This window comes from Papaver somniferum, chromosome 3 (genome assembly GCF_003573695.1).
Source record: "Papaver somniferum cultivar HN1 chromosome 3, ASM357369v1, whole genome shotgun sequence".
NCBI lineage: Eukaryota > Viridiplantae > Streptophyta > Magnoliopsida > Ranunculales > Papaveraceae > Papaver > Papaver somniferum.
The window spans coordinates 75,566,556-75,589,881 of NC_039360.1; the positions used below are offsets into that span (position 1 = coordinate 75,566,556).

A 23,326-nucleotide genomic window follows, 5' to 3' on the forward strand; every position below is an offset into this window, starting at 1 on the left:
ATCGCTTCTGGTTTGGTCTCGGGTAATGGGTATCGATTGACGACCATACTATACAGATGTCTGAAATGCCGAAGAATCAGGCCCATTGTACGTGGTCGATTGGAAACCCAATTTCTTTGTTCATCCGGAAATCGTTGGATATAGTTGATTTTGCGGTGGATTGTAATTATGGTATGGAAGAAAGTTGTGTTGGAGTCTTCATGTTGTAGACATTAGATTCTTGGGCGTTGTCTATAAAAAGTTTCATGACATCGTGATAACACCAAATGAGTGTTGGGTTCTCTTGCTCCTTTTCAAGCTAGAAAAGTATTTCAGCTCCATTGCCATGGGCATAATTTTCCTTATTGAATCAGTTTCTTTTGAACCAATGTCGGTAGTTGAGGATGACAAAACCATAAATGCTTTATCTTTTATTTTTTATTTATTTAGGCCATTTGATTACTTGTTCTTGTAGTAGCAATGAAGCACAATATGATGAAATTCTGGGTAAATGAGTTATGTTGGTGTGTGTGTGGGAATCCAGCCATTTTTGGTTGCTCATGCTTTTGTCCGATTTTTTCGTAATGTATAGCAATGGAGCACGTGGGTAAATGAGTTATGGTGGTGTGTGGGTGGGAATCCATCCATTGTTGGGTTCTCATGCTTCTGTCCGATCTTTTCGTAATGAAATTTGCTCCAACCTATTTGTTAGATCACGAGTATGTATCTTCCTTCAATCCTGAACAAATCAATACATTCAAATTGATGGTGTTTAAGAAGTGTTTAGATTGGTTGGTTGAGACCGTCCTTTCTCCATTTTCCCCCTCATGTCTGATTATTTATTGAAATCTCCCATTAGCAGTCATGGGAGATTGTGAGGTGGTATTATTGAGTTAAAGTCATTCCAGAAATCCCATCGAGCATTTGGTTGTGGGGGTCCATAAATTCCAAAAAATAACCAAGGTTGTGTATGGTTAGGATGGTGTGACTATTACAATCAAGAGAAAAACATTCATCAAATCGACAAATCGTAGAGATGTTTGCAAGAAAGACATATGTGACATAATAGGCAAAGTTTCATATAAAAACATTATAAATGGATTATAGGTGCGTGTATACTTGCACATTTTCTCGACTGACAAGATATTATGCATAACTTGGAAGTTTCATGCCAAGAGATTCATAATGATAGAGAGTGTTGGTCATTACCAATATCTCGTTGTTCAGTAACATTTGTGGTGGCTTCAATCTGTTCCTTCATAGATAGTTGTCGTGTAGGTTTGGTCCGACAAGGTGGATTTGGTTGTTGGGGGCTATATTAGGTTGATGGTGTTGCAGTTGGTACTTGACAATACTCATTGTTGTTTCTACCGCGAATTCTATTTTTGGCTTTGCGAGTCCTTGGAGTTTTTTCCTTCCTTGCATCCCAATATAGCCATAGACAGTATACATTGTTTGCTATTGGGCAAAATCCAAATGATCAACTTGAAACAAAAATAGTTTGCGAAAATTAAATTGTTTTAATTAAGATTATTGATAGGTGTTGTAAAACACCTAATTTTATATCTAGTATTTATGCTTTCTTTGCTATTATCCTTATGAATTGCATCTCTTATGTTTGTTTTTGAGTGTCATAGGTATTTTGGAATCATTATGAGCAAAAGAAGGAGAAAACGTCCATTTGGAACGAAAGCGCAAAAAGGCGAATTCATAGGTGTGTGATAGTTGGAGCCAGCCAAAGTTATGCATCAACGGAGATGAAGAATGAAATGTCAGTTCCCTGGAACTGACAGTTCAATAAACCAATTAAAGACTGGGTGGCCTTATCCTAACATGCAGGGTGCCAACATCAATTCCAATTCCTACACTAGTAACACTACCCCTTATCTATGTCAGTTGGGTGGCTATATCCATTTCATTTCCTACAGAGCCCTAAATTTCAGAGAGAATCAATTTTCTCTCGTTCATTTCGGCAGCTGCTGTTTGTCTGAGGGTTAGAAATATTCAGAGATGAGAAATTGTGAAGAACAGATCGAGAAACTGAGAGACTCAGTGAGATGAGATGATGAAGACGATTATAGCTGTTGTTGTTGATGTATTGTCAGTAGAACTAGGGTTTAAAATCAAAAGGGGATCTGAGATGTTCTTGGATTACAGAGAGGAAATTAATGATCTTGTTTAGACATGGGTTTGGAGGAATTCAAGGTGCTGATGTTGTTGTCGTTGAGTAAGGGTTGAATCGCTTAATTTCTCCTGCTAATCTTCGAGAAATTCAAGGGAGATTGAAATGGTTACTGTTCAGAGAGGAATTGAGATGCTGCCTGAGATATAGAAGGATTGGATCTGCTACTGTTGATAGAGGCGGAGATTTGAGAAATTGAAGGTTTTGAAGAAGTGGGTTTGTGCCAGAAATTGAAGCTTAAATGAAGAAGATTGAGAAGATGGTTTTACTGTGGCAGTTGGTGGTGATAATAAACTCAGGGTTTTGAATTGAGAAAATGATGATGTTAATCTTGTGTTGTGTAAAGCAATAAGGGTTTGCGAGGAGTCTAGTGTTGATGACAATGAAGCTCAGGTGGTGATTCTGCGATGCAGCTGAGAGCTTGGTGTTGCAATGAGCAAACTGCAGGAATGAGTGGAAGTTACAAGTAATGCTGCCAGGAATGAGTTCAACTGAAGCTAGAGCAGGCAAGGATGGAATTGATTTATGTATGAATGAAGAGAGATTGTGAACCTGAACTGTGATACAAAGGTGCAGGAATGGCTCTAATGAAGGAAGGAATGCTTTCTGGTGATGCTAGAACTGGCAGGGTGCAAAGATGGGTTGTTGTAGTTTATGTGCTTGGTTATCTGCTGGAAATTGTCAATGTGATGCTAAGAAGCAACAAATGAATTGAAACTGGTATGTAGCCATGGTTGGTGGTGCAGGTCAGGATATAGCAGGTACAGCTGGAGATAAATGGTCATGGTGCTGTCAAGGATTAACTTAGGGAAGTAATGGTTTACTGGTGTTGATCTGAGAAGAATTGGCGAAGGAAGTTGAGCTCGAGTCGATGGAAACATGACTGTGTTTTACAAAACTGAGACTGTGGTGTTACAACTAAATGAACTGTTTAGATGAATGTCTAGGGCAGGTACCTACAGGATTGCAGAAGATGAACTGAACTGCCACCAGTCGAATGTTTGTGAAGTTCAGAAACTGAAGGCTATTGCAGCTGCAGGATTATGTAACTCAAGGTGCAGTCTCTGGTGCAATGGCAGAGATGAGTCTGGAGCTAATGGTTAATGGGTTATGAGGATTGTCTTTGTATTGAGATGCTCCGAAGAATGATTGCAGATGCAATTTCTGGAGGTCGTTGTTGAGGCAATAGGCAGCGGTTCGAGCCGAGAACTGGCTGGGATAGGTCAAGCTTGCTATTGCTCATGTTTCTTATGGCTAATAACGGTTGTGATGAGTACTAAGGGTGATGAGTTGAATCTGAGATGATGAAGCTGGTGTTGGTGAGGTATGGAACAGAAGCTGTGAAGTTGAGAAGGAGATTATGAAGTTGCTGCTGTTGAAGTGCGCAACTGGAAGTTGTAAAATTGCAGGTTACAGTGGTGAGTTTGTGTAAGAGATGGCTAGATGCAGTTGGAGTTGATATTATGCGGACTGAAGCTACAGGAAATGGAGGTTGCAGTTACATGGTTGAATGCAGTATGGCTTTAACTGTGCAGGGAAGGCTGAAGGAATGAATGTGTTACAGGGAAGAACTGATGCTGCGATGTTGCTGGTGGTTGTCATGAGTCTGTAATGGACTTGAATATGAGATGAACAAGAAGAATGTGTTGTTTTGAGCTGCTACAGGGTAATGCTGTCAGTGAATGTGTGGTTGCAGAAATGGAGTGAATTGTGGCCCGAGTATGAAGCTATAATGCACCATGATGGTGCAACATTGAGTCTGGCTTGTGCAACATCTCATGCCTTAGCAACTCAGCCTACTCAGTCTAGTCAGACTCTGACTCAGAGCTGACACACATGACTCGTCCCTGACTCACTGAGTTTGACCGAGCTAACTCAGTTGACTTCCCGATTTGACTCGTTTGACCGGTAACCGGGTGGACTTTGCCGGTCACCTGAGTTTTTCCGGCCAATTTCCGGCACATGTACCAGTTTTACGGCAACCTATTTTGTGACATATTTTCATATGGGTTCTTCACACACATGGGCTTGGTGGACCATTTGGACTTTGGGCTTTGAAGACCTAGTTTTGGAAAGATGAAAAGCTACAAAAGGAGAAAGTTTTTACAACTTTGGATCACGTATTTTTTTACTTGGAGTTTGGAGGAGAGCGGCGATTCTATTAGGGTTTGCTTTTCGCATATTTTTCATTTCATTTTTTTATGATTATGATTATGATGAACTCAAAAACTATGAGAAACTAAATACAATTATTGGTTATGGGATAAAGTTGATTTCCAACATGTTATTTGATTCAATGAATTAGTTTTGTCCCAATACTTTACTGTTTATGATTCATTATTACTTTTGTCATATGATTTGAATGCTAGTTTGGTTGAGTCCGGAATCAATCCGATTTACATTCATCTCTATTGCTAGATTAGGGTTTTCAATACGGAATAGTTGTTTATCCCTGATTCGGGGAAGGTGGAAACACCAAAGGAGCCGGTTTTGGAGGAAAAAAGGGATGAAATTCCCCAAACACCCGAGGTACCTATTCCTAACTCTAAAAATCCGGTTTCTACTTATGTTCCTCCTTTACCTTTTCCTCGCAGATTTGCAAGTTTTAGGAAGGCGGAATTAGAAAAGGAGATTTTAGACGTTCTAAAGAAGATTCATGTGAACATACCACTCATTGATGCTATCAAGCAAGTTCCCAAGTATGCGAAAGTGTTGAAGGACTTGTGTACCAATAAGCAAAGGCTCAAAGGTAATGAAGTGCTAAGTGTGGGGGAGAATGCTTCGGCAATCTTACAACACAAATTCCCACTGAAATGTAAGGATCCCGGTAGCTTTGACATTCCAGTCACAATTGGTAACACCACATTAACAAAGCTATGTTGGATTTAGGTGCATCCGTTAATGTTATGCCTGCATCTATGTACAATTCATTTGAGTTAGGTCCTCTTAAAATGGCTGGAATTGTGTTGCAATTAGCCGATCGCTCTAATGTCTATCCAATGGGTATTGTTGAGGATGTTCTTGTGCAGGTTAATCAACTTGTATTTCCAGCTGACTTTTGTGTGTTAGAGATGAATGAAGGTTCACCGGACTCGTCTCTTCCGTTGTTACTTGGGCGTCCCTTCATGAAAACGGCGAAAACCATTATTGATGTGGACAAGGGAACGCTAACTATGGAGTTTGATGGAGAAACAATACGTTTTAACATTTTCGAGACGATGAGATATCCTAGTGATGTCCACTCTTGTTTCTCCATTGATGTTATGGATACATTGGCACAACAAGTATTTGAATTGAATGGTGATGATGCTTTGGAAACCGTTTTAACTATATCCATGGATAATGGTGTAGAGTGTGGTGATGAAGTCAAGGAAGCCCTTGGTGATCTTAATTCACTACAAGGATGCCCGGAAACTCATAATATCTCTTTTATTTCTTTACCATGCACTGATGAAAAGCTTGTACCTTCCATTGTTAAATCTCCAAAGTTAGAATTGAAACCTCTTCCCGATCATCTAAAGTACTTGTACTTGGGTGACAAGGAAGATTTACCTATGATTGTTTCTAACAAGCTTAGTGAATTACGGGAGCAAAAACTTCTAAGTGTGCTAAGGAAGTACAAGATGGCCATAGGATGGACAATTGCTGATATCAAGGGTATAAGCCCTGCCGTGTGTATGCACAAAATCCGTTTGGAGGACGATGCAAAGCATACAAGGGAAGCACAACGTCGTTTGAACCCTCCCATGATGGAAGTTGTAGAAAAGGAGATACTAAATCTTTTGGACGTGGGTGTTATCTACCCCATATCCGATAGCAAGTGGGTGTGCCCGGTACAAGTAGTACCAAAGAAATCAGGTGTGACGGTGCTGGAGAATGATAAGAACGAACTTGTCCCAACTCGTGTGCAAACCGGTTGGAGGGTTTGTATTGATTACAGGAAATTGAATGCCGCCACTAGGAAGGATCATTTTCCATTGTCTTTTATTGATCAAATGGTTGAACGTTTAGCTGGACATTCTTATTATTGCTTCCTTGATGGTTATTCAGGTTACAATCAGATTATGATAGCACCGGAGGATCAAGAGAAAACCACTTTCACTTGTCCTTTCGGTACTTTTGCTTATAGAAGGATGCCTTTTGGCTTGTGCAATGCTCCAGCTACCTTTCAAAGGTGTATGGTAAGTATCTTCTCATAATATGTTGAAAACATAATTGAAGTGTTTATGGATGACTTTAGTGTCTTTGGTGATTCATTTGACATTTGCTTGCACAACTTGTGGGGAAGATACCTCATGCTATTTATTATGCTTCTAGAACGTTAAATGAGGCCCAACAAAACTTCACAACCACTGAAAAAGAGTTGTTAGCCATTGTTTTTGATTTGGAAAAGTTTCGCTCTTATCTAATTGATACAAAAGTTGTTGTCTTTTCTGATCATGCAGCGGTTAGGTACTTGCTTATGAAAAAAGAAGCGAAACCGAGGCTCATACGATGAATTCTACTTTTGCAAGAGTTCGATATTGAAATCAAAGACAAGAAAGGAATTGAGAACACCGTTGCAGATCATTTGAGTCGTCTTGCTGTGGAAAAGGAAGCTATCACATTGTGTGAAAGTTTCCCGGATGAACAACTATTCTCAATTGCCTTTGAAGAACCATGGTATGCTGACATTGTGAACTACTTGGTGTCTAAACAAATCCCAAAGAACTTGTCTCGTGTTGAGAGGAACAAACTTAAGAAGTTAGGAAACCAATACATATGGGATGATCCATACTTATGGAAACAAGGTAGTGACCAAGTATTACGAAGGTGCGTTTCCGAATCTGAATTTAATTCTATCTTGTCTTTTTGTCACTCTTATGCTTGCGGAGGACATTTTGGGAGTAAGAGAACCGCTTACAAGGTACTTGAAAGAAGTTTCTATTGGCCAACCTTGTTTAAAGATGCATATACATTTTGTACAACTTGTGATAGTGCCAAAGAACAGGCAATCTAGGTGCCCGAAATCAAATGCCACAAACTTTTATTCAATTTATTGAAGTTTTCGATGTATGGAGTATTGATTTTATGGGTCATTTTGTCAATTCTCATGGGAATTTTTATATCTTACTTGTTGTTGATTATGTCTCCAAATGGTGGAAGCTAAGGCCACCCCAACTAATGATTCTAAAGTGGTTTCAGATTTTGTGCAAGCTAATATCTTTGCAAGGTTTGGAATTCCAAGAGCCATAATTAGCGATAGGGGTTCTCACTTCAAAAACAGGATTTTACAAACCTTGTTGAAGAAGTACAATGTGTCACACAAGATTGCAACACCTTATCATCCCCAAACAAATGGACAAGCCGAGGTTTCAAACCGGGAGGTGAAATCCATTCTAGAGAAGATGGTGAATCCAACAAGGAAAGATTGGAGCATGCGGCTTAATGATGCTTTGTGGGCTTATAGAACCGCATACAAGACACCTATTGGGATGTCTCCCTTTAGGTTTGTGTATGGTAAACCTTGTCATTTACCCGTTGAAATTGAGCATAAGGCGTTTTGGGCTATTAAGCAATGCAATATGGAGATGGATGGGGATGGAAAGCAAAGGAAGTTACAACTTCAAGAGCTGGAGGAGCTTTGCAATGATGCATTTGAAAGCTCGCGCATTTACAAGGAAAAGACAAAAGCATTTCATGATAACATGGTTTCTAGGAAACAATTTTGCATTGGGCATAAAGTGCTTTTGTTTAATTCTCGGTTGCATTTATTTCCGGGTAAATTAAGGTCACGTTGGATTGGACCTTTTATTGTTACTAATGTGTTTTCTCATGGTGCAGTAGAAATTCGTAGCATAGCTACAGGTAAGGAACTTAAAGTTAATGGGCACCAGTTGAAACCATATTATGAGAATTTCACTTCCGAAGTGGTGGAAGGAGCTAACTTTGTGGATGCACTCCCTCTGGAGGAGGCATAGAAAGCAAGGAGATAGTCGTGCTGACGACTTTAAACCAAGCGCTAAATGGGAGGCAACCCATCGGACGAGTATTTCTTGTCTTATTTTTATTTTCTTGTCTTGTTTTTAGTTTTTTCTTGTCTTGCATTTACTTTTTCTGATTTCTTGTCACATTATCATGTTAGAATTTCCCACCTTGACTTACTTTGGATGACTCAATTTACATTGAGGACAATGTAAAGTTTAAGTGTGGGGGAGTGGTTAAGCATTTGCATTGATTTTTCGATTTTTGTGTAAAATAGTGAATAAGAAAACTCCAACTTGTGGTTAGTTTAAAGTCACATAGTATACATGTCGTTAAGATTACATCGAGATTCTCATAAGAGTGACTGAACTTAGAGATGACAGAGAACATGGTCGGGTTTCTTACTTGTATGAGAGTTAAAGTTGGATTTAACCATCCCAGTGGCAAATGAGGTGCAGACTGAATTCGGTATTAGATTTGTGATCCCCTATAGTGGAGACTACCCATGTTACATCATGAGAGGCACCGACCTTCAATTCTTTGTACCTGTCTAAATTTGTGCTTTTAGAGTGTGTGTCACCGTACGTAAACTCCAGGTAGAATGGTGGGCTACCCAACCTCCCACCAACAGAAGCACTATTTTGATCTCTTGAGTGCTATTTTATCAATCATGAATGGTGATATCGAATTGCTAACTTACATACCACTTGTATTCTTGTTCGTAGTTAGCACCATCCACTTTATCTCTCTACACCAACAGGTCCATAGAAACACCATCATCATCAACAAGAGGAGCATCACAAATTCGAAGGAAAGTTGAAGACGTTCAAGGTTTACAAGCAATAGTATATAAATGAGCAGATTTCAGATTCAAGTATAGCAACAAGACAAGGAGCAGAATTTTTACAAGTTAAAGACTATTGTACAAGAATGAAGATTATCAATATGAGAATTCAAGAAGTTTGTGATATCGAAACATACAAGTTGTGAAGAATTGAGCGTTAAAGTACATACACCATGGCCTTTGTACTTGCATTGTTTTTTTATCTTTTTATTTTATTTTCTCTTGTCTAAAAAAAACAAAAATAAAAAAAAAATTGAGACATGGTCACCATTATGCTAGGTCTCTTATAAAAAAAAGTGAAAAAAAAAGACAAGAGAAATTTTGTTAGGTACATTATTAGTTTTGTTTACTTTGTTTTGTTTCATTTTGTATTTACTTTATCTTGAAAAAAAAAGAAAAAAAAAAGAAAAAAAGAAAGAAAAAAAGAAAAAAAAAAGAAGAAAAGAAAAAATTCATTGCATCGTATTTTGGTTTGTTTAGTTCGTTTTTTGTTTTGTATTTCATTCAATAAAGCCAATGGAAGAAGAAATATCCATAATAAGGTTTCAAGCAACAAGGAATTAGAGGAAAGAGTAACATTGTCAAGATTCCACGAAGTTCAAGATTTCATCATCAAGAGTTGAAGACCGAAGACGAAGATGAAGACAAGGATTGAAGACCGAAGACGTTTCTATGGATGTTATGAGAGTGGTGCTAACTGCACGCCGAACGGGAAAACGAGGTAAGTAAGCATATTCCCACATTCGTTAAGTGGTTGATTTCCTTTCTTAGAGATCGTCAGAAAAAAAAAGGGTTTTCAAAATGAATAAAAGATGTGGGTTTTCAAAACAATTCGGAGGGTTTTTTCCTTCCTACCATTCAACGTGTCGCAGGATTCTCTCTTCATTCCTACATCGACACATGTGTGACCCATAAAGAGGTATTTATTATTGAGAGCAACTTCATAAAACCCTTTCTTGTGAAGCAGAGTCGAGACTTTTGATCACTCCGAACCCGAATTTCTTTCGAGAAGGGATTGTTATTTCTCTCTCAACATTTAAGGATGAGATTGTGTTCATTTATGTGTCTAACTTCTTATGACTAGTGTGCAGAATCTTTATGTCTTCTTAGCGCGTTGGATGTTGTCATTATGGAGAACTAGTAAGTTGGAAATGTAGGTTTTGTGGGTATATCTCTAGTAAACCCTCACGAGATGAAGGTGTATGTATCCTTTAGAATAAGTTTCGTTTGATTTGCTTGAGGACTAGCAAAGTCTAAGTGTGGGGGAATTTGATAGGTGTTGTAAAACACCTAATTTTATATCTAGTATTTATGCTTTATTTGCTATTATCCTTGTGAATTGGATCTCTTATGTTTGTTTTTGAGTGTCATAGGTATTTTGGAGTCATTATGAGCAAAAGAAGGAGAAAACGTCCATTTGGAGCGAAAGCGCAGAAAGGCGGATTCATAGGCGTGTGATAGTTGGAGCCAGCCAAAGTTATGCATCAACGGAGATGAAGAATGAAATGTCAGTTCCGTGGAACTGACAGTTCAATAAACCAATTAAAGACTGGGTGGCCTTATCCTAACCTGCAGGGTGCCAATATCAATTCCAATTCCTACACTAGTAACACTACCCCTTATCTACGTCAGTTGGGTGGCTATATCCATTTCATTTCCTACAGAGCCCTAAATTTCAGAGAGAATTAATTTTTTCTTATTCATTTCGGCAGCTGCTGTTTGTCTGAGGGTTAGAAATATTCAGAGATGAGAAATTGTGAAGAACAGATCGAAAAACTGAGAGACTCAGTGAGATGAGATGATGAAGACGATTATAGCTGTTGTTGTTGATGTATTGTCAGTAGAACTAGGGTTTAAAATCAAAAGGGGATCTGAGATGTTCTTGGATTGCAGAGAGGAAATTAATGATCTTGTTTAGACATGGGTTTGGAGGAATTCAAGGTGCTGATGTTGTTGTCGTTGAGTAAGGGTTGAATCGCTTAATTTCTCCTGCTAATCTTCGAGAAATTCAAGGGAGATTGAAATGGTTACTGTTCAGAGAGGAATTGAGATGCTGCCTGAGATATAGAAGGATTGGATCTGCTACTGTTGATAGAGGCAGAGATTTGAGAAATTGAAGGTTTTGAAGAAGTGGGTTTGTGCCAGAAATTGAAGCTTAAATGAAGAAGATTGAGAAGATGGTTTTACTGTGGCAGTTGGTGGTGATAATAAACTCAGGGTTTTGAATTGAGAAAATGATGATGTTAATCTTGTGTTGTGTAAAGCAATAAGGGTTTGCGAGGAGTCTAGTGTTGATGACAATGAAGCTCAGGTGGTGATTCTGCGATGCAGCTGAGAGCTTGGTGTTGCAATGAGCAAACTGCAGGAATGAGTTGAAGTTACAAGTAATGCTGCCAGGAATGAGTTCAACTGAAGCTACAGCAGGCAAGGATGGAATTGATTTATGTATGAATGAAGAGAGATTGTGAACCTGAACTGTGATACAGAGGTGCAGGAATGGCTCTAATGAAGGAAGGAATGCTTTCTGGTGATGCTAGAACTGGCAGGGTGCAAAGATGGGTTGCTGTAGTTTATGTGCTTGGTTATCAGCTGGAGATTGGCAATGTGATGCTAAGAAGCAACAGATGAATTGAAACTGGTATGTAGCCATGATTGGTGATGCAGGTCAGGATATAGCAGGTACAGCTGGAGATAAATGGTCATGGTGCTGTCAAGGATTAACTTAGGGAAGTAATGGTTTACTGGTGTTGATCTGAGAAGAATTGGCGAAGGAAGTTGAGCTCGAGTCGATGGAAACAGGACTGTGTTTTACAAAACTGAGACTGTGGTGTTACAACTAAATGAACTGTTTAGATGAATGTCTAGGGCAGGTACCTACATGTGCAGGTTATGATTGCAGAAGATGAACTGAACTGCCACCAGTCGAATGTTTGTGAAGTTCAGAAACTGAAGGCTATTGCAGCTGCAGGATTATGTAACTCAAGGTGCAGTCGCTGGTGCAATGGCAGAGATGAGTCTGGAGCTAATGGTTAATGGGTTATGAGGATTGTCTTTGTATTGAGATGCTCCGAAGAATGATGGCAGATGCAATTTCTGGAGGTCGTTGTTGAGGCAATAGGCAGCGGTTCGAGCCGAGAACTGGCTGGGATAGGTCAAGCTTGCTGTTGCTCATGTTTCTTATGGCTAATTACTGTTTTGATGAGTACCAAGGGTGATGAGTTGAATCTGAGATGATGAAGCTGGTGTTGGTGAGGTATGGAACAGAAGCTGTGAAGTTGAGAAGGAGATTATGAAGTTGCTGCTGTTGAAGTGCGCAACTGGAAGTTGTAAAATTGCAGGTTACAGTGGTGAGTGTGTGTAAGAGATGGCTAGATGCAGTTGGAGTTGATATTATGCGGACTGAAGCTACAGGAAATGGAGGTTGCAGTTACATGGTTGAATGCAGTATGGCTTTAACTGTGCAGGGAAGGCTGAAGGAATGAATGTGTTACAGGGAAGAACTGATGCTGGGATGTTGCTGGTGGTTGCCATGAGTCTGTAATGGACTTGAATATGAGATGAACAAGAAGAATGTGCTGTTTTGAGCTGCTACAGGGTAATGCTGTCAGTGAATGTGTGGTTGCAGAAATGGAGTGAATTGTGGCCAGAGTATGAAGCTATAATGCACCATGATGGTGCAACATTGAGTCTGGCTTGTGCAACAGCTCATGCCTTAGCAACTCAGCCTAATCAGTCTAGTCAGACTCTGACTCAGAGCTGACACACATGACTCGTCCCTGACTCACTGAGTTTGACCGAGCTAACTCAGTTGACTTCCCGATTTGACTCGTTTGACCGGTTTCCGTGTGGACTTTGCCGGTTACCTGAGCTTTTTTCCGTCGACTTTGCCGGCTATTTCCGACACATGTACCAGTTTTCCGGCGACCTTTTTTGTGACATATTTTCATATGGGTTCTTCACACACATGGGCTTGGTGGACCACTTGGACTTTGGGCTTTGAAGACCTAGTTTTGGAAAGATGAAAAGCTACAAAAGGAGAAAGTTTCTACAACTTTGGATCACGTATTTTCTACTTGGAGTTTGGAGGAGAGCGGCGATTCTATTAGGGTTCGCTTTTCACATATTTTTGATTTCATTTTTTTATGATTATGATTATGATGAACTCAAAAACTATGAGTAACTAAACACAATTATTGGTTATGGGATAAAGTTGATTTCCAATATGTTATTTGATTCAATGAATTAGTTTTGTCTCAATACTTTATTGTTTATGATTCATTATTAATTCTGTCATATGATTTGAATGCTAGTTTGGTTGAGTCCGGAATCAATCCGATTTACATTCATCTCTATTGCTAGATTAGGATTTTGATAAGCATGAAAGTGCGACACATAACTACATTAGCTTGGACTCATTATTTCTCTAATAAATTCGTTTTAATTATTTTCGGAAGAATAAGCTCTTGTGGAGAATCGGCTCGAAAAAATGTTATTTTGCACCCGGAGGACACGTGTTATTCAGACTCCCAATGTTGGTTAAGGGACACCTCAATTGCTAAGGGGCTCGTCAGCGGATAAGGGGCACCTTTCTCACTATTTACATCCCATAAGGAAAGTGTTAAATGGACGCCCGTACAGGATTATGGGGAGGTCATCTTCTCCATTCGAATCTGGAATTTGGCGGGAAAACATGTTTCAAAACTGTCAGAATTAGGGTTTGAGAAGTAGAGGTGTTTGAGTGAGACTAAATCGCTGGAATTCATGGTGAAGCTTTGATTCGTCAGGAAAGAGATAACGTGAGCTTCAGAATTAGTTAACTTTGGCTGGAAAATCTAAAACAAATTGTTGCAGTCACACGGGAAGATTTAGGGTTCGAATTTTGATCGTGTTATAGAGAGACTCAACGACTGAAACTCTCTGTGACGAGTTTATTTGGCTTAACAGGCGTGGTATGATCTTCAGAATCAACTGGTTTTGGCTAAAAAATCATGTGGAAGCAAAACAGGGCAGCACAGCTTTTAAAACCCGATTATCCCTGTTTTGGATTTGGAGGATTTCTAAGAAGATTCAAGTGCTACAATAGATTGGATTGGGCCTGTTTCAGCTAAACGGGACCGATAACTACATCAAATTAGAAGAAATTGGGCTGGAGAAACGTATTTGAGTAAAACAGAGCATTGTTTATTCTCGGGATATTCTGTGTAGGATTGACGTTTGTTTACAGCGTGTTCAATGCAATCTGAGACGTGTAAAGAACTTGATAATGCATGATTGAATGATTATTGACAGCTGCAAGCAGAGACGCGGGAAAGATAGGAAAGAAAATATCCTGAGATTATTTTCTTTTACTGCCGAGTTATGGAGAGATTATCTGGAGTAATGATGAGTTATTCGTGTCCCTGTTGAGTATAAATATGATGACGGTGTAGCAGAGAGGGGGATATCGAGAGTTGGGGAGAAGAACAGAAGGTTGCAGAGCAGATTTCTCTGCTGCTGCAGAGAAGAAGAAAAAGAAGAACATTTGACGCCCACTGACTGTCGCAGAGAACTGTCGTTTATAAACAGTACTCGTAACAGTCAGTTTGGCACACTTGTTTTGAATTTGAAACATCTCTTGTAACGGTGACTTCTGTAACGCCATTACAACATTGCAGTTTCATTGTAATATTAGTTTTCCTTAATAAAAACACCATTTGAGCAATGAATTATCTTTTTGAGTGTGTTTTTATCATGAGAAGCTAAACCCCAACACTGGGTCGACGGAAGAAGCCGAACTTCACACATGGGTGAATTTGTATTATTTTTTATATGACTTTTGCACTTATTTTGAATTGATTTATGATTGGAATTAATTAGTTATTATTTTATTAGATGGGTTATGCTTGCTTAAATGTTTGATGTCCCATGCTTACGATTTATAACTAATGTTTTGAGGATCTACTTTGGCAAAACAAGAGTCGATGTTTTATTTATTTATTGAGCGATAATTGTTGAGAATAAATAATTCATCCCTATGATATAATGCGGCGGAATCCTAGTCCCAGTAACTCTCTCTTTTATTACTTTTATTAAACCTTTAAATTTAATCTTCACAAGTCTTAGATTTCGAATCTTGTTTACAGCAACGACAATTAAATATCATATCAGGTTTTCAATACGAAATAGTTGTTTATCCCTGATTCTAAGTAGCATAGTGTGAGTAGTGCTTGTAGTGATATATCCTACTAGTCACATATGAATCATAACCTTTGTTAAAACGAATTAGTGCTTTTACACGTTTGTTTGCATTGATTAGTCTTATTTCATAGAACTTATTGCTCTTAGGGAGTTAAACTTAATTGTGCTTTTACACTTTAGGTTGCTTTCTAGGTAGATTTCACAATAGCATCTTTTAATGTTGTTTGTGATAAAATCGGGAAATAAACGGGATACTCTTGCGATCAAGATATCTTAGGACTTTTAGTAAATGAGAGATTAGAATATCAATTCTAGTCATTGATGAAAATACATGTTTGTGAATGATACTATCCCGTGACCAATATCTTCTCCTTATTGATTATTCAAATTATTTTATTGCTTTCGATTACTTTTATTGCTTTGTTTATTTAGATAAAACAAAAATCCCCCCCTCTGGTTACTTAAGAATCTGAAAATTTGATAACAACAAAAGCCTCTCTGTGGGAACGAACTCTTTCTTATCACGTACTATATTTATATCTAGTTGAGTGAGAAGGTGGATTATTTTTGACGCATACGACAGCGATCAATTATTAAGGATTTACGAACATCAATTGCTGGAATCATATTTTCAGAATTTAACCAAGACAAACTTGAACTTAAAATTTCTTATTTGCAATATGAAATCTACTAAAATCATACGACATAGTCTCATAAGATAAAATGATATTTGTCATGGGTAAATAGGATATGTCAGTCTTAATATACCTCTATGTTGATGAAGTTTTCACAAATGTCTTCGTCTGTTCTTCAACTTTCAATCTTCGAGGGTTATTCAGTAATGTCTAATATTCAACTACCATACTCTAATCTTAGTCCGATACTTGACTTTAATAAACTAGAAATCAAGATATAGTTTTGTACATTAATATTGATAACAGGTTTGAGATAGAAAAACTTGCGAGTTCGACCGAGAGATGATCTAGCACTGATTTCATGGTGTTGATGTTGGAAATGGTTTACTGGTGGTTGGCTATTGTTGCTTCATTAGGTGAGGAATTGGCATAGAATACAAGACTTAGCTGAGTATGATTGCACTAGAAGTAGAGTAACTTAAAAAAATCCATGAAAATCCAAATTATCGAGCCTCAGTATTTTTACCTTGTACGAGTAGTTAATCAGACAGTGAATGATTCAATTACCTTGAATGAAGACACCGTTTGGATTATATGACCTAATAAAACTAATATGGAAGATCAAGAACACTAAGTGATATGCACATTTTAGTTTTATTGGCTTTCAGTCGACACAACAACCAATTTTGACATTTTTTCCTGGTCCGGTTTTAACTTTTTATAAGATGAAAAAGACATCGTTACGAGCATTATCAAATTTTCAAGATTAAGATTACTTTTTATGAAGTACAATCAATAACTACTTTTTAGTGTGTAATTAAATTTCGAAATGGTGTTATTTTAAACCATTTTAATGTAGAGCCCCCCAAAGTATTAATGCTTTAACTTTGTTGATCAGAGCTGCTTCGAGCATTGAGTCTTCAAAGCCACGACTCTTATAATCCTTTCATCCCACAAATACCAACATATAACAAAGATCATTAGATGCCAATTTGTTTACCTATATGTTTTCCTGTTTTGAACTTCCCGGCTTGCAGTTGTGAGGATAATGTAGCTTCTTATACCTATTTCACATTTAAATGGGCGATAAAATAGTTTCAAGCCTTCGTTGCAAAATTACAATGTAGGAGCAAGTGGTCTATAGTTTCATTAGTTATGTTTCATAAACACAACTGAGTGTTTGGGATTTGACAACCTCTTTTGACTAAATTAATTTTCATAGCAATAGCATGTTGAGCCGCATGACAAATGAAAAATCGTATTTTAGGTGGAACATGCTGCACCCAGATACATTTATGAGGTATAGTCTACTGAGATGAGTTATTATGAACTACTGACCAATTATAACAAGACATCGGGGTAAAGGTTGTTGAGAGATTACAAGAAATGGAGTCCTCTATATGGTGCAAGGTAGGTGACACACGTAAGAAAGTGAGAAATTCAACTACATCTTCAAATTCAACTACACTTGAGTTCTTTGAACGCTATAAAATCCATATGCAATTTTTTATTTGATTTCTGAGGTAACACTGTTTTTAGAAGGAGATTTTATATATCCTCAAAAAAAATTCCTTTAAAAATTACATTATTATTCCACTAATCCCACCATAACTTTAAAGAGGAACCATATTAATGTAAATAATTCTTTCACTACATGCTTCACCTTTTGGATTCTTCTCCAAATACCTCTCCATGAGGTAAATTTAAAATATTTAATCCACAAATCATCTTCCTTACATTTTATATTTTCTTGAATGATTTTCCTGACTTTTTAATTTTCCTGTTAAACCTCCACGTTCATTTTGAAAGTAATAATTTATTAGTTAATCTCGAATTTCTAATACCTAGACCCCCCTAGTCTATGAATTCTACGTATTTTGACCCATGTCACCCAAAAAATTCTCTTATATCAACCAAACCCTCCCACAAAAAATCTCTCATTAATTTGTTCAATTTCTTTTCTACCTCCACTGGCATTGGAAATGAAAACGAGGATACCAAGTATACAACCAAACTTTTTTGTTACGGAACCTATAGATTTATCCATTGTGAGAACTTCAATCAAAGATTAAATCTAGCAAACAACAAATATCCTTGGATAATATCAATTAAATACTCATAAATCACAAGGATTGATTAACATACAATCTGATTGCACTTTTAGTTATAAAGATAAAATCAATGTAATGCGGAAAATAGAGGTAAAACAAAACACCGTAGAAAATGCTGGGGATACCAAATACCCCCAGCTTTTTCGTTCGCAACCTGTATAGATAAAAGTTAAAACAATTGCAAGTAGACCAACTTAATGATCCTTGACAGTATGTATATAGAGTTAATATCTCAACCTATAATCAATAAGTATGTATTTAGACACAAGGTCCGTGAACCTGATTGTTAAGCAGATTACTTGGACGATCTCAAAAATCAATATCCAAGATCAATTTGGTTGTATCCAAATAATTCAGTCGGAATTCTGCCAAGTGATTAAACTTGTTATTTATTTTTCAAGATACAAATTTTACAAGAAATTAGTCTCGTAATCGATTACAATTAAGCATACTACTACGTAGATTGAATACATATAAACCTGTGTAAATCCAAATATAAAGATAAACAATGTAATGCGGAAAAGGAAAAACACAAGACACAAGAAATTTTTTTAACGAGGAAACCACAATAGCAGAAAAACCCCAGGGCCTCGTCCAGATTGGACACCACACCGTATTAAGCCACTGCATACACTAGCATACTATCAGACTTCAAACTGGAATGTAGTTAAGACCGAATCCAGTCTTTAAGTGATTCAGTTACAGTCGCGCTCCTTGTGTCTCTTGAACCTAACAAGGTTTTATGCACTTGATTCCCTTAGCCGACGTCATTCAACCGAAGTGGAGACTTTTGATACCAATATACCGCTAACAGATAAGCCTATTTTATTTCTGTTTAGATCAAATATCAAGGTGTGGAAATATGTTTGCAATAGACAGGCTATCAAACCTCACAACTCCGAAACTTACGACTCCCAAAGAGCCGGATAGATTTTTAACCAACTCTCAAGAATAATCATCGAAAGATCAACTAAGATCAGTCTTTAGATGTCTATCTTGAGGAATCACAAAGTCTGAGACGAAAAGAACTTTGTGATTACTATTTATCTTGCCTAAAAGAGATTACGGAAACCTCGATAACATAAAAGCAAAATCAGGATACGTGAACTGCCAAGGTAAAGATGGTCGGACCTGGCTTCACGAATCCCCAAGCGAAGTCTTTTTAGTCGTAGACCTAAAAGTTCAATTGAGACGACTCTAGAATCAACTAGGACACAAAGTGTCAAGAATTGATTTGCAGTTGACAAAGATGCTCTATTTATAGTTTTCAAATAACATGGTTAACTTAGAATTCAAGTTAAGATAACTTGAGAATCAAGCAAACAAATTAGGTCTTCAAACTACAATAAAAGACTATACACATAGGTTCAGTTATCGAACCGTGTATAATGATTGTTCAGTTTGGCAAGTCAGACAAAAAACCAAAAGTTATTTAAGAGAGTTCTATTAATGCTAAACACATTAAAATAATAAGTCTTCGAGCATCTGCTAAACATTATCGGGACAGTTGGTACAACGGTTTTCAAACCATAAAGATTGATAATGAGTTAGGGTGCTTCGTTTCGTGAACCGAGTTCGCCAACCTAACTAGACTACCAAACTCAGTTGATCACGATTCGTGAATCGTGTTCGCCAACTGCTAGCCAATTCATCCAACTTATAGAATCAGTTCAGCACGGTTCGTCAACGGAGTTCGTGAACTGTTCCCAACTGAACTTGCGGTTTGAAAACTAGTTCGGGAACCTTTCTGTATTTCTATATCTCGAATATCTATGGTTTGCAAGCTGGTTCGTTAACCCACCCCGAGTAGAAATTTCAGTAAGTTTATATTTCTCTCTTATGATGTTTGAAACATTCCCAAGTGATATAATCTAGTCCAGAAGGGAGTATAAATGATGAATGAAGTCTGTTATAAAACATGATTTATCACGGATTTCATCTGTTATTCGAACCGTTATATATTTGGTGTGACTCTTTATAAAAAACGAACAAAAACCATTATGTAAAATCACGAGACCGGTTTATTGTTAAGAATGACAAGCAAGTTTGTAATATAGAATAACAATAACCGTTTGTTATTTAGAATGACATTGGACTTTTGTCATAAATCATGTGTCCCAATGTAAATAAAATATTAATATATAATAATATAAATTGCATCGTCCGATATTTTTTTTTTTTATTTATTTATTTTGGTGAATATATATTTGAACTGAATCAGCTAAAGCTAAATTTGGAATTGAATCAGCTGAATCTGAAATGGATTCTGGAACTGAATCAGCAGAATCTGAAATAGAATCTGGAATCAGGTATACATTGCATTTAAAAGATGAATTCAGTTTTACATTACAAACAAAAGAGGATACATTCATTTTGCAATTACAACTCAAAATCACACTTCAAAATCTGAACTGAAACATTCAATCTACTAAAACTGCCATAATCTGCATTTTAGTTAGGTCTCTCCTGTTTACAGAAGTTTTTCGCCGCCTAATCATATGACCTAGGGAAACATCTCCGAAGTATTCCATATACATCGTATAACATCCCACTTGGATCCACTATTTCGTTAACGAGGCAGTTATATTCGGCACTGCTGGGTGACGTAGTAAAATCAACAAAAGCACTTGCAACAGCTCCCTTCAGTTCCTCAAAAAACAATATGCAAGGGGAGTAATCCCAGTATCCTGTGTACGCAGATGCCAAGTTAGTTTAAAAACACTCCCAACAAACATCAAATCTATAAAATGTTACAACATGAAAGGTATATAACGAAAACAGGAAGAAACAACCTTTGAGATAGACAATGAAGATGTGGAAACAATCTAGGTACCAGCTAGAAAGGGAGACAAACTTGTACTCTTCCCCTGTGGCTCATAGACTCGCAGGAGGATTCAGTTGTCCAGTAAGAAAAGTATTTAAACTTTTGTGTAGTTTGCCTAGTAGAATTATGACAAGTAGAGGGGGATAAGAAATTCTGCATACATGATCGGAAATTCATCTGTGAATGCTCCAGATCTGTACAGCTGCGCACATGAATAGGGACATTGAACTCCTTTGTGGAATTAACCTACTCTCATAAAACATATTGTGGAATAGTATGATGCCTAACAGTCAAGGAAAAAATCCAACAACCATGCTACTTGGACGTACATCACTTGACGCATTCAGCAAATGTTACGTGACAGATAAAATCATAATAGTAAAATAAGTATTTGGGTATAAATTGGTTGACCTTGCATATTTCATCTCTAATATAATTCATACTTTATCATCAGCATATGCGCATTCTTATTGATTACATAAAATTTATAGAAAGATTCACCTGCTGACAAGAGCTAGTGGAGGTCTGATCATGTCTTCCTGTGTCAATTCTGTCTTCCTGCATCTAGCTTTGTTTCCAAATAAGATACACCAGCACCAAAGAAGGAAAGAGTACCCCAAACATTGATTCAGCAACTTAGGTAGTATTCCGGTACTGTAAAGCAATAGAACATTCATCGATTTATGAGAAAAACTTCGACCAAAATATACAAAGTCGAAAGCAACATACTAAGGAGAGAAGTATCCATGGCTTTAGCAACAATAACAATTGGCTCATGTGATGGTATGTTTAGTTACATGCCTCGAGAACGTTATGTTTACATCTACAAAATTGAAACTCTTAGAATGCGCATTTCTGGGGAATATACTCAATTTGCATTCATTTTAACCATATTAATTGCAAACAGTTTGAAGAAGAATGCAAAATTTTTATCAAATGTTGGCTTGACCATTTAAGAATCATCAAGACTTGTCAATTAATTCTGGAAAATTTACTTTGCAATTATGTTTATGAGACCCAAACAGTTAAGCAACTAATGGTATTACTAAGTCATATAGCAGAATTAACATGTATACCCTTAGCGTTTTTCTACTATGATTGAATTGGTAAGCCCATCCCATGAAAATATTGAACTAACTTAGCCAACCAAAGAGCATTACATTAACTTAAGACATAATGTCAACTGAATCTGTAATAACTAAAAAATCAAGAAGAAAATGGATCTATGCACAACAATCACTATAAAGCCCCAACTCAAAAATATAACACTCCGGCATATGTCCTAAACCATATGACACACATTGAGTTAGTATGCCTATCAACATGAGCAACCAAACAAGAAAACAAAGACAATCCTAATGGTAACCTGTGCTTCAAAACCATTACCAATACAATAAATTAAAATCAATGAAAATCTAAAGCAGGTACTTACTCTCAATGGATGCAATTCGAACAGAGAACAACTCTTCTTTCAATTCACCATCAGAGAAATCAGTAGTGTGCAACACACACCATAGCATGTTCTTGAATAGAAATTGTTGGTAACACTACAAATCAAAATCATAATAACCCCCTTAACCAAATCTAACAGTTTAAATCAAAACCTCAAATAAGCCCAAAATCAATTCAAAAAAAAAAGACAAACCTCTATGACTAGCACAGATCTACAATGCCTTAGATCGTATGATAACCAAACGAACTATCTCACTCTGTTTATGTTTAAGAATCTTCAAAGTTACAACTCCTCATCTTTTCCATTGATTTCCATCTATGCAATAGGTACAGTTTCACCTTTATGGAATTACAACACCATCAAAACGAATCAATACAACTAAAAAACCAAATCAATCGAATGAAATCAAATAGGAAAATCAGTTAACAAAGAGAACAAAATTTGGAAAAATGAATACATACATATCGAGAAGAACATCGTCTACCTCCATTACCTCATCATCTGCAGAAGGAACTATTCTTCCATCTACATTTCTGAAAGTTGAAAAAGACCCTTTACATTTTCCTGTCATTTCTGAAAATAAATAGGATAAAATCAAAAACCAAAACTCAAAAATTTAATCAAGAAATCAAGTTAAAATATACAAAATATAACAGATAAAGAACTTATGAAATGGCTTTCACTAAAATAACGAAAGACCCCCCTCAAAATTCTGAAGGAATCAATCCCAGTCCCTAAAACAAACACATCAAAATCGAAATTAAAATCCAACCTAATTATCTAAAAATTAAAATCATCAAAATCAATAGTAAGAAGAAGAAGAAGGTGGTAGACCTGGTGATGTTGTCGGTGGTGATGGGAGGTGGTGGTTTTGCTAGTTGTGGAGCAAGCTGTGGACACGACAAGGAGAATAAAAGAAGAGAAGGAGAAAAGAAGCTCGATTGTTCATAGTATGCTACAGATTGAAAAAAAAAAAAGAAGGCAAAGCTTGTATGTGGAATGATTTTTCCAGTAGGTTGGCTTTCAGAGAGATACGGTTAGGGTTTTCACTTTTCAATGTTTTTGATAAAAGAAAACTGAAAGCTAAATGATACGGGTGATAAGGACGAGGTTGGGAGTCATTTCCAGCTGAGCGAAAAAACAGAAATAGGTTTGAA

At 37.1% G+C, this 23,326-nt stretch overlaps 1 long non-coding RNA gene across 6 annotated transcripts; it reads right to left on the minus strand.

Annotated features, from left to right (window-relative positions):
- Positions 1 to 20,156: 20,156 nt before the first annotated feature.
- Positions 20,157 to 23,326, minus strand: LOC113356524. 6 transcript variants are annotated; one of them, XR_003363036.1, is made up of 7 exons: positions 23,004 to 23,326; positions 22,631 to 22,903; positions 22,362 to 22,507; positions 22,149 to 22,263; positions 21,218 to 21,370; positions 20,685 to 20,831; positions 20,157 to 20,579 (listed from the first exon to the last, which is right to left on the minus strand). It is a non-coding gene; the product is annotated as an uncharacterized LOC113356524 (long non-coding RNA). The 6 variants fall into 6 exon arrangements; XR_003363035.1 differs by having other exon boundaries at positions 20,685 to 20,918; XR_003363038.1 differs by lacking the exon at positions 20,685 to 20,831 and having other exon boundaries at positions 20,181 to 20,579; positions 22,631 to 22,742.